The sequence below is a fragment of the Gossypium arboreum genome, chromosome 1 (genome assembly GCF_025698485.1).
Source record: "Gossypium arboreum isolate Shixiya-1 chromosome 1, ASM2569848v2, whole genome shotgun sequence".
NCBI lineage: Eukaryota > Viridiplantae > Streptophyta > Magnoliopsida > Malvales > Malvaceae > Gossypium > Gossypium arboreum.
Genome location: NC_069070.1, coordinates 6217745 through 6227448, shown reverse-complemented (window position 1 = coordinate 6227448; position 9704 = coordinate 6217745).

Sequence of the window (9704 nt, the reverse complement as noted above, 5' to 3'; positions counted from 1 at the left end):
AGAGATTAAATTAACCACAATATACAAGTCAGAGTAACGCCGAAAGTTTCATAAAAATTATAAAACCAGAGCAGAACAAATCAGAGTATCACAGAGATTTTCCTATCGATCGTATAAACTGAATGGAGAATGTATAATTATGCCAATGCGGTGTTTTTCAAATAACCAGATTGCAGATTTTTATTTAGAAAACATCCTAGCCAACACCGCTACACAAAAAAATAGAGTCTCCAGAACTCATCCAACCAAATCACACCAACAGATAATTGTGGACAGTGCCACCAGAATTGTAGACAAGCTGACAGACAGAATTATGGATAAACCACCAAATAATGCAAATCATTAAACTGCCCAAAACTTCCTTCTTTCACATCATCTCAATCCCATGCAATGTGTCATGACATGTATAGATAGAATCAGAGTGATGAACATGTAGGACATTGTAACGGCCCAAATTTCAGTGGTATTGGAGTAGTGGTTCGAGATCATTAATTCCGACATGTGAGTTTCGAAATTAATAAATAAAAGTTAGGTGTGGTTTTAGAAATATTTTAAATTAGTGAATTTTGTGAATTAAAGGAAATTATTATGTAAATTGAGATAAAAATGAGGTATTAAGACCTTGAAATTATAAACCGAGCCATAAATATTTTTAGAAATATTTATGGGGTGTTAGTAAGTTTGTATTAAATTTTCGTTAGGAAATTTTAACATTTCGGTAGTCAATTGAATGAAAAAGACTAAATTGAATAAGATGTAAAACTATGGGAAGTGATTAAATAGCTTAAATATAAGAGGGACTTAAAGAGCAAATTGACCCAAAATAAAATGGGCTGGATGGTTAGGTAAGTGATTTGCTGAAAAATGGTGTGAACTAAGGGCAAAATGGTAATTAAGTTGAAATTAAATAGTTAAGAATTGGATTAAAATTTGAATATCTAGAATTCTTTTCATTTTTCTTCATCCTCTTCACCCAAAACACCATTGAAGGGTTTTTTAAGCTGCTTTTTCATACTTTACTACATGTAAGCTCAATTCTTGATTATTTCTTGTAATTATTGTGTTTTTGAGACTTTTACAACTAGGTCCACTTGTTTAATTTATTAGTTTTTGATTTCATAGGTAATTTTGAAAATTTCTATGAATAAGTGCTGAATGTTGATGATGATTTAGCATGGAATCGGGGTTTTAATTTTGTTATATGATGATTTTATTAAGAGATTTTAATAGGAATTGATTTTTAGGACCTAATTGTGAAAGTTGTGATAATTAGAGTTTTGTGTTGAAACTTTGAATGTAAAAGATCGTGAAGTTTATAATGTCTAGATAAAGTGTTATTTGAGAGGAATTAGTTCAATTGATGAATAAATTGAGCAAGGACCAAATTGTAAAAAATTGAAAAGTTTAGGGTGAAAGTGTAATTTCAAAAATTAAAAGGCATAAATTTTGAAGTAGAATAGAATTGAAATAGATGCTAATGAGGGAATGGTTTATAATTATAGATCAAGAAATTGAAGTGAATCGTGGAAATGAGAAATTGCAAGAATATTCTCTGAATTTCTACGACTTTTTGGAAATTAGCCCAGGTAAGTTCGTGTGGCTAAATTCAATGTTTTGCTAGGTAAATTTCATACATGTCATAGTATATTATGGTATATGAATGTCATTAAACCGTGATAGTTGTGAAATAATATTTGAGTAAAGTGCAAAAAGACCATGGTTAGACCTTGGCAATATGTGACATGTGTTTCCGTATAAGACCATAGCTAGACTATGGAATCGGTGTGATGTGATATATGCTTCTGTATAAGATCATAGCTGGGCTATGGCATCGGTGAGATGTGATTATGTGCTTCCGTATGAGACTATATCTGAGATATGGCAAATAAATGAAATGTGTGGACTAGTATGAGTACTAGGAGAATTCGGCCAAGCATGAGTATATGCAAATTATGTGTATTTTGTGGTTTTGTGAATTAGGGACTAAAGTGTCAAAATGTGAAAATGTGAGGGCTAGTTTGCAAAATGCCCTAAATGTATGTTTGTGGATTGAATTGAATGACTTGGTGAATAAAAGGGTTAATTTTGAATACATATAGATCAAGAAAAGAGGAATTCAAATTTAGACCGAGGAAAGTCGATGATAATCGAGTAGACGATTCAAATCGACAATTCCGAGTACGAGGTAAGTTCGTACGTGATACATGATGTTACAAGTATATGTTTTATGCTTTGATTATACATAAATTGTGTATATATTTTATTATGGTTGAATACGATGATAAATCAGCTGCATTTGGCAATAAGTGTGCGTTTCAAAATAGCTTCGGCTATAAATAGCACTAAGTGTGCGAAATGGTATAGCTTTGACTGTTTGAGGCACTGATTGTGCGATACCAAGATAGCTTTTGTTCATTGAGATGGCACTAAGTATGCAGAACCATTCTAGCTTCGGCTAAATCTTAAAGCACTAAGTGTGCGGATGCTTAAAGCATGAATAATCTTCGGAAAGTTTCAAAATATCTGGACGAGAGATGAGAATGAAAATGAATAAATACGGTAAGGTTCAGGTATGTACGATACCTATGTGGTAGATGATATTATGTAAATAAAGTTCGTGGATTGTTATAAACATATGAATTGTGTTTACAAAGAATTGATAGATGAAATGAGAACTAATGAGTGTTTATGTGTTGATGTTATATATTTTATAAGTTGTTGATGATAAGTAGTACGGGCTTACTAAGCTTTTGAAAGCTTACTTTGTGTGTGTTTGCATTGTTTTATAGATATCGAAGCTGCTGTGAGCTCAGAGATCGTCGAGGATCGTCACCACACTATCGAATCTCATTTTGGTACCTTTTGAAATTGTATATAGTAAAATATGACATGTATACGCTAGAAGTACTTTGGATAGGTTTTGTAATGTTTATATTTAGCTATGTGATATGGCTTGATATGGTTGTGTTTATGTTTTTGAGTTTGGTATATGAAATGTGATGTAAGATGATCTATTTGATGTGTTCATGAAGGGCTAAGAGAAATGGTAAGTTTGGCAAGATTTGGTATGAGATTTGGTCATGAGTTTAGAGATTATGAAACCATATGTTTGATATGATTTGGTCTTATGTTTTGGCACAATTAAGTTGAGTTTATGAGCATGTAAATGGTTGATATTGTTATAGCATGAATGATGTATGGTTTGGTATAGAAATTGGCTGAAGTTGTTGTGTATATATGCTTGGTTTGGTGCTTGTAGGTTTGACCCAATTGGGGTGGCAAGTTGGCTATTCAAATGACCTATTTTTGTCCACACGGGCAGAGACACGAGCATGTGTCTCAGCCGTGTGGGACACACGGCTATGTTGCACGTTCGTGTGTCCCCTGGGGTACCCTACAATTGTAAGTTAGGCTTGAGCACGGCCAAGGCACACGGGTGTGTGGCTAGTCGTGTGGCCCAAGTCAGATTCGACCACAGCCAAAGCATATGGGCTTGTCTTATGGTTGTGAGAACAAGTCAGTATGTATGCCCTATTTTAACACGGTCTAGACACACGGGCGTGTCTAAAGCCGTGTGAGGCATATGGCTTGTTCACACGGGCATGTGACCTGTACTTGTTTGAAAAATGTTAAAGTTCTGGAAAAATTTTGTATGTGTTCGTTTTAGTCCCGACTCATTCCTAATGCATGTTTAAGGTTTCGATGACCTACATAAGGGACTCCATATTGATATTTGATCTTTGATATTTTGATGCTTATGAAATGAATGTTAATGTTCTGATTTGTCTGGTAATGCCTTTAACCCTAGTCCGGTGATGGATACAGGTTAGGGATGTTACATTTTATTGGTATCAGAGCTATAGTTTAGTCGATTTTAGGATTACCATAGCGTATATGAGTCTAGCTATACATGCCATATTTATGAATTGCGATAGTGTGATGAATCCTGACATTGAAATGTGCTCTTATATAGCAAATGGATCCCGATAGAGCTGTAGCGGACGATGTCGAAAGTAATGCGCTTGTTCCCGCACAAGGGACAGCGCCATCTGATTTTAGACCGGCTACGAGTAGCCATGATGGTGAGGCTAGACAAGCCTTCTATTAGATGATAAACGATTGGTTTAGCCAATATGTTAGAACTAATCTGACTGTTCAACAACCTCTACCCCCGATTAATTCGCCACAAGCTCCTGTTATGCCATCAGTGAATCCGGTACAGATAAGTAAGCTTCCACTAGATAAGATTAGAAAGTATGGGGTTGAAGAGTTCCGAGCTACAATAAGCGATGATGCTGAAAAAGCTGAGTTTTGGCTAGAGAACACAATAAGAGTGTTTGACGAATTATCATTAAATCCTGAAGAATACATAAAATGTGTTATTTCCCTTCTAAGAGATACGGCGTACCATTGGTGAAAGACTTTGATATCGGTAGTTCCGAGTGAGCGAGTCACCTGGGATTTCTTTCAAGCCGAATTTTAAAAGAAATACATCAATCAGAGATTTATTAATCAGAAACGTAAAGAGTTTCTTGAGCTTAAACAAGGCCGTATGTCTGTCACAGAATACGAACGAGAATTCGTAAGATTAAGTTAGTATGTTTGTGAATGTGTATCTTCCGAGGCAATAATGTTCAAAAAATTCGAGGATGGCTTAAACGAAGATATTCGTTTTCTAGTTGGGATTCTAGAGATTAAAGAATTTGTTGTGCTTGTTGAACGAGCATGTAAAGCTGAAGATCTTGAGAAAAAGAAAAGAATAGCTGATTATGAAGCTAGAGAAGTGCGAAAGAGATCATAGGGCAAGTCATTTCAACCTGCAACAAAGAAATTTCAAGATGATAATAGCCGTTCAAAGGCTAGTGTTGGACATTCGAACAGAGATCGTGTTAGATCACAATCGAGCTTTAAAGCTCCAGCTACGTCTATTGCCAGTGTTGATAATGCAAAGAATGAAAAACCTGAGTGTGATCAATGTAGAAGATGACATTTTAGAGAGTGTTGGGGAAAGAGTAATAATCAAGTTTGTTATAGTTGTGGTTCACGAAATCATTTTTTGAAAGATTGCTCAGATTTAGCTGAAAAAGATAATGTTTAGAATCCAAGACTGAGTGGCAACACTTCACGTGGTAGACCTCCCAGAAATACGGGAAATGTAAGTGGCAGTCAGAGTGGGACAAAAGATATAGCTGTTAGATCTGAGGCTTGTACACCTACCAGAGCATATGCTATCTGAGCTCGTGAGGAAACTTCATCGCCAGATGTGATTACTGGTACATTTACTCTTTATGATACTTCTATGATTGCTTTGATAGATCCTGGATCAGCACTTTCATATATATGCATGAACTTGGTGAACAGTAAGACTTTGCCTGTAGAGTCTACTGAATTTGTAATTAGAGTTTCGAACCCCCTAGGCAGATGTGTTTTGGTTGATAAAGTCTGCAATAATTATCCGTTAATGTTTCGAGACATTTGTTTTCCTACTGATCTGATGTTGTTGCCCTTTGATGAATTTGATATAATTCTAGGTATGGACTGGTTAACTTTGCATGATGCTACTGTGAACTGCAAACGGAAAACTATTGAATTGAGATGCAAAAATGATGTAATAGTCAGAATTGAATCTAGTGAATTGAATGGATTGCCTCTTGTGATATCTTCAATGAAGGCTTTGAATATTGTGAGAAAGGGTTGTGAAGCCTATTTTGCTTATGTGATTGATTCGAGAATGTCAGAAAAGAAAGTTGAATTTGTGCTTGTTGTCAGTGAGTTCCCTGATGTGTTTCTTGAAGAACTTCCAGGATTACCTCCGGTTAGAGAAGTTAAATTTGGCATTGAATTGGTACTTGGTACTACTCCAATTTTGATAGCTCCGTATAGAATGGCTCTGATCGAATTGAAAGAATTAAAGTTACAGTTGCAAAAATTAACCGATAGAGGATTTGCTAGACCGATTTTTTCACTTTGGGGTGCTTCAATTCTATTTGTGAAAAAGAAAGACAGAATGATGAGAATGTGTATAGATTATCGTCAGTTGAACAAAGTGACTATCAAGAATAAGTATCCTCTGCCTCAAATTGATGATTTGTTTGACAAGTTGAAAGGAGCTGATGTGTTTTCGAAAATAGATTTGAGATCAGGCTATTATCAATTACGAGTGAAAGACTCAAACATTCCGAAAACTGCTTTCAGAACGAGATATGGCCACTATGAGTTCTTAGTTATGCCTTTCGGATTGACTAATGCACCTACTATATTTATGGATTTGATTAATAGAATTTTCAGATCGTATCTAGATCAATTTGTTGTTGTATTCATTGATGACATATTAATTTATTCACGTGATGAATCCGAGTATATCGAGTATCTAAGAATAGTGCTACAGATTCTATGCGATAAACAGTTATATGCAAAGTTCAGTAAATGTGAATTCTGGTTGCGAGAAGTTGGTTTTCTGGGTCATATTGTATTAACATCTGGTATTCGAGTCGATCCAAGCAAGATTTCAGCTATTCCGAATTGGAAACCTCCGATGAATGTCTTTGAAGTCTGCAGTTTTCTGGAACTTGCTTGTTATTATAGAAGATTTGTAAAAGGTTTTTCAATGATTGCAACTCCGTTAACAAGGCTGTTTCAGAAAGATTTGAAGTTTGAATGGTATGAAAAGTGTCAGAATAGCTTTGATCAGTTGAAAACTTTGTTGACTAAAGCTCCGGTATTGGTATAACCTAAATCAGGTAAAGAATTTTTGATCTACAATAATGTATTGTTGATCGATCTGGGATGTGTTTCTACAGTGATGCATCGTTGATCGGTTTGGGATGTGTTTTGATGCAATAAGGCAAAGTCATTGCTCATGCTTCGAGACAGTTAAAGCCGCATAAAAAGAACTATTCAACACACGATCTTAAATTAGCTGCTATTGTGTTTGCTCTAAAGATATAGCACCACTACTTGTTCAGTTAGAAATGTCATGTGTATTCTGATCATAAGAGTTTAAAGTATTTGAGGACTAAGAAAGATCTGAATCTGCGACAGAGAAGATGGTTAGAACTGCTAAAAGACTATAAACTTGTGATAGATTATCATCTGGGCAAGGCAATTGTTGTTGCTGATGCTTTGAGTCGAAAATCATTATTTTCTCTGCGTATGATGAATGATCATTTGGTTTTGTCCAATGATAGTTCAGTTTTAGCTGGATTGAAAGCAAGACCTTTATTCTTACAACAAATTATCGAAGCTCAGAAGATTGATAATGAGATTTGAGCTAAACGAGCTTCGTGTGATTTAAAGTCTGATTCAGAATTCAGAGTTGATAAAGCTAATTGTCTGAAATTCCGAGATAGAGTTTATGTTTCGAGAAATCCAGAGTTAATTCAAATGATTTTGAATGAAGCTCACAGCAGTCGGTTATCTGTTCACCCAAGTAGTACGGAAATGTATAATGATCTAAAACAGCTTTATTGGTGCGAAGGTATGGAACGAGACATTTCTGACTTTGTTTTGAAATGTTTAGTCTGTTAGCAAATAAAAGCCGAGCATCAGGTACCTTTTGGGTTGCTTCAACCGATCATGATACCTGAGTGGAAGTGGGACAGAGTTACAATAGATTTTATATCTGGTCTACCGTTGACATCGAGTAAGAAAGATGCAATCTGGGTTATTGTGGATAGATAGACTAAATCAGCTCACTTTGTTCCAGTTCGTATAGATTATTCGCTTGACAAGCTTGCTGAGTTATATGTTTCTCAGATTGTAAGATTACACGGTGTGCCTATTTCTATTATTTCGGATAGAGATCTGAGGTTTATATCGTGATTTTGAAAGAAACTGCAAAATGCATTAGGTACTAAATTACATTTTAGCACTGCTTTCGATCCGCAAACAGATGGTCAGTTTGAGCGAATCATTCAGATACTTGAGGATATGTTGAGATGTTGCATTCTCGAGTTTGAATTCGCTTATAATTATAGTTTTCAGTCGAGTATTAAAATGACACCATACGAAGCTTTATATGGTTGCAAATGTCGTACACCTTTGTATTGGACGGACCTTGGTGAAAATAAAATTCACGGGGTTGATTTGATAAAAAAAACTGAGCAGAAAGTGAAAGTGATTCGAGATAGTCTGAAAACAACTTCTGATCGTCAGAAATCATATGCAGATTTCAAAAGAAAAGACATTGAGTGTGATATTGGTGATAAAGTGTTTTGAAAGTGTCTCCGTGGAAGAAAATGGTTCAGTTTGGTAGAAAAGGCAAATTGAGTCCGAAGTTCATCGGGTCGTATAAGATTATCGAGCGTATTAGGCTGGTAGCATATAGATCGTTGTTGTCACCAGAATCAGAAAAGATTCATAATGTGTTTCACGTATCAATGTTTCGACGATACAGATTTGACCCGTCGCATATAATTTCCCCGTCTGAGATTGAAATTCAGTCTGATATGACCTACGAAGAAAAGTCGATCCGTATATTAGCTCGAGAGGTTAAAGAGCTGCAAAATAAGAAAATTTTGTTAGTAAAAGTGATATGGCATCGACACGGTATTGAAGAGGCCACGTGGGAGCTTGAAGATGCTATGAGACAACAATATCCGAATCTGTTCAACGGGAAGATTGTCGGGGACGAAAATCTCTAAGGGGGAGAATTGTAATGGTCCGGTTTTGACCGTAGTCGGAATAGTGGTTTGGGACCACATATCCGAGTAAAAAAATAGTTAAATATTATTTTCTGTGATTATAATGTGTGAATTAGCATATGTGAAAGTTTCGTCTAAAAATTCCATTGTTTGTATCCTCAATTTGATAAGAAAGACTTAATCGCGTAAAATGTAAAAGTTGCTAGCTATTTGTTAAAAGTGATTAAGTGTTATGTCTTAATAAAAGTAAGGTTCTTATTATGTTATTAGACCATTGGTATGTTAAATGGACATTGTTGGACATCCATTATATGTTTAAATGTTTATTATAGTAAGGTTAAAATGGTAAAAGACGAATTAATATTAGAAATTAAAGGAAAACATGATATTGGTTTCATTTTATCATCACTTGGCCGATTGTATGAAAGAAAACTAAAAGAGAAAGGCTTGCTAGAGTTCGGCAATATTAAGCTTGAATTTAGGTATGTTTTTGTTTCCGTTTTTGATAATTTCTATGTTTTTATAATCATTGCTTCGAATACTATCAAACCCATGTCTCAATTCTTGATTTTGTTGATGATTTTGAAATGTTCCATTGATGAAATTATGCGCTTTGTGATGTTAGTTGTTGGAAAATAAAAGATATATGTTGGGTTGATATATTTTGTCTTTGAATTTTTGGTGATTTTGAGTAAAATGGGCTAAATTGTGAAATTTGTAAATTGAAGGACTAAAATGTGAAATAAATGAAATGTGTGGACTAGTATGAGTAGGAGAATTCTGCCAAGCATGAGTATATGCAAATTATGTGTATTTTGTGATTTTGTGAATTAGGGACTAAAGTTTCAAAATGTAAAAATATGAGGGCTAGTTTGCAAAATGCCCTAAATGTATATTTTTGGATTGAATTGAATGAATTAGTGAATAAAAGAGTTAATTTTGAATACATATAGATCAAGAAAAGAGGAATTTAGATTTAAACCGAGGAAAGTCGAAGATAATCGAGTAGACGATTCAAATCGACAATTTTGGGTACGAGGTAAGTTCGTACGTGGTACATGA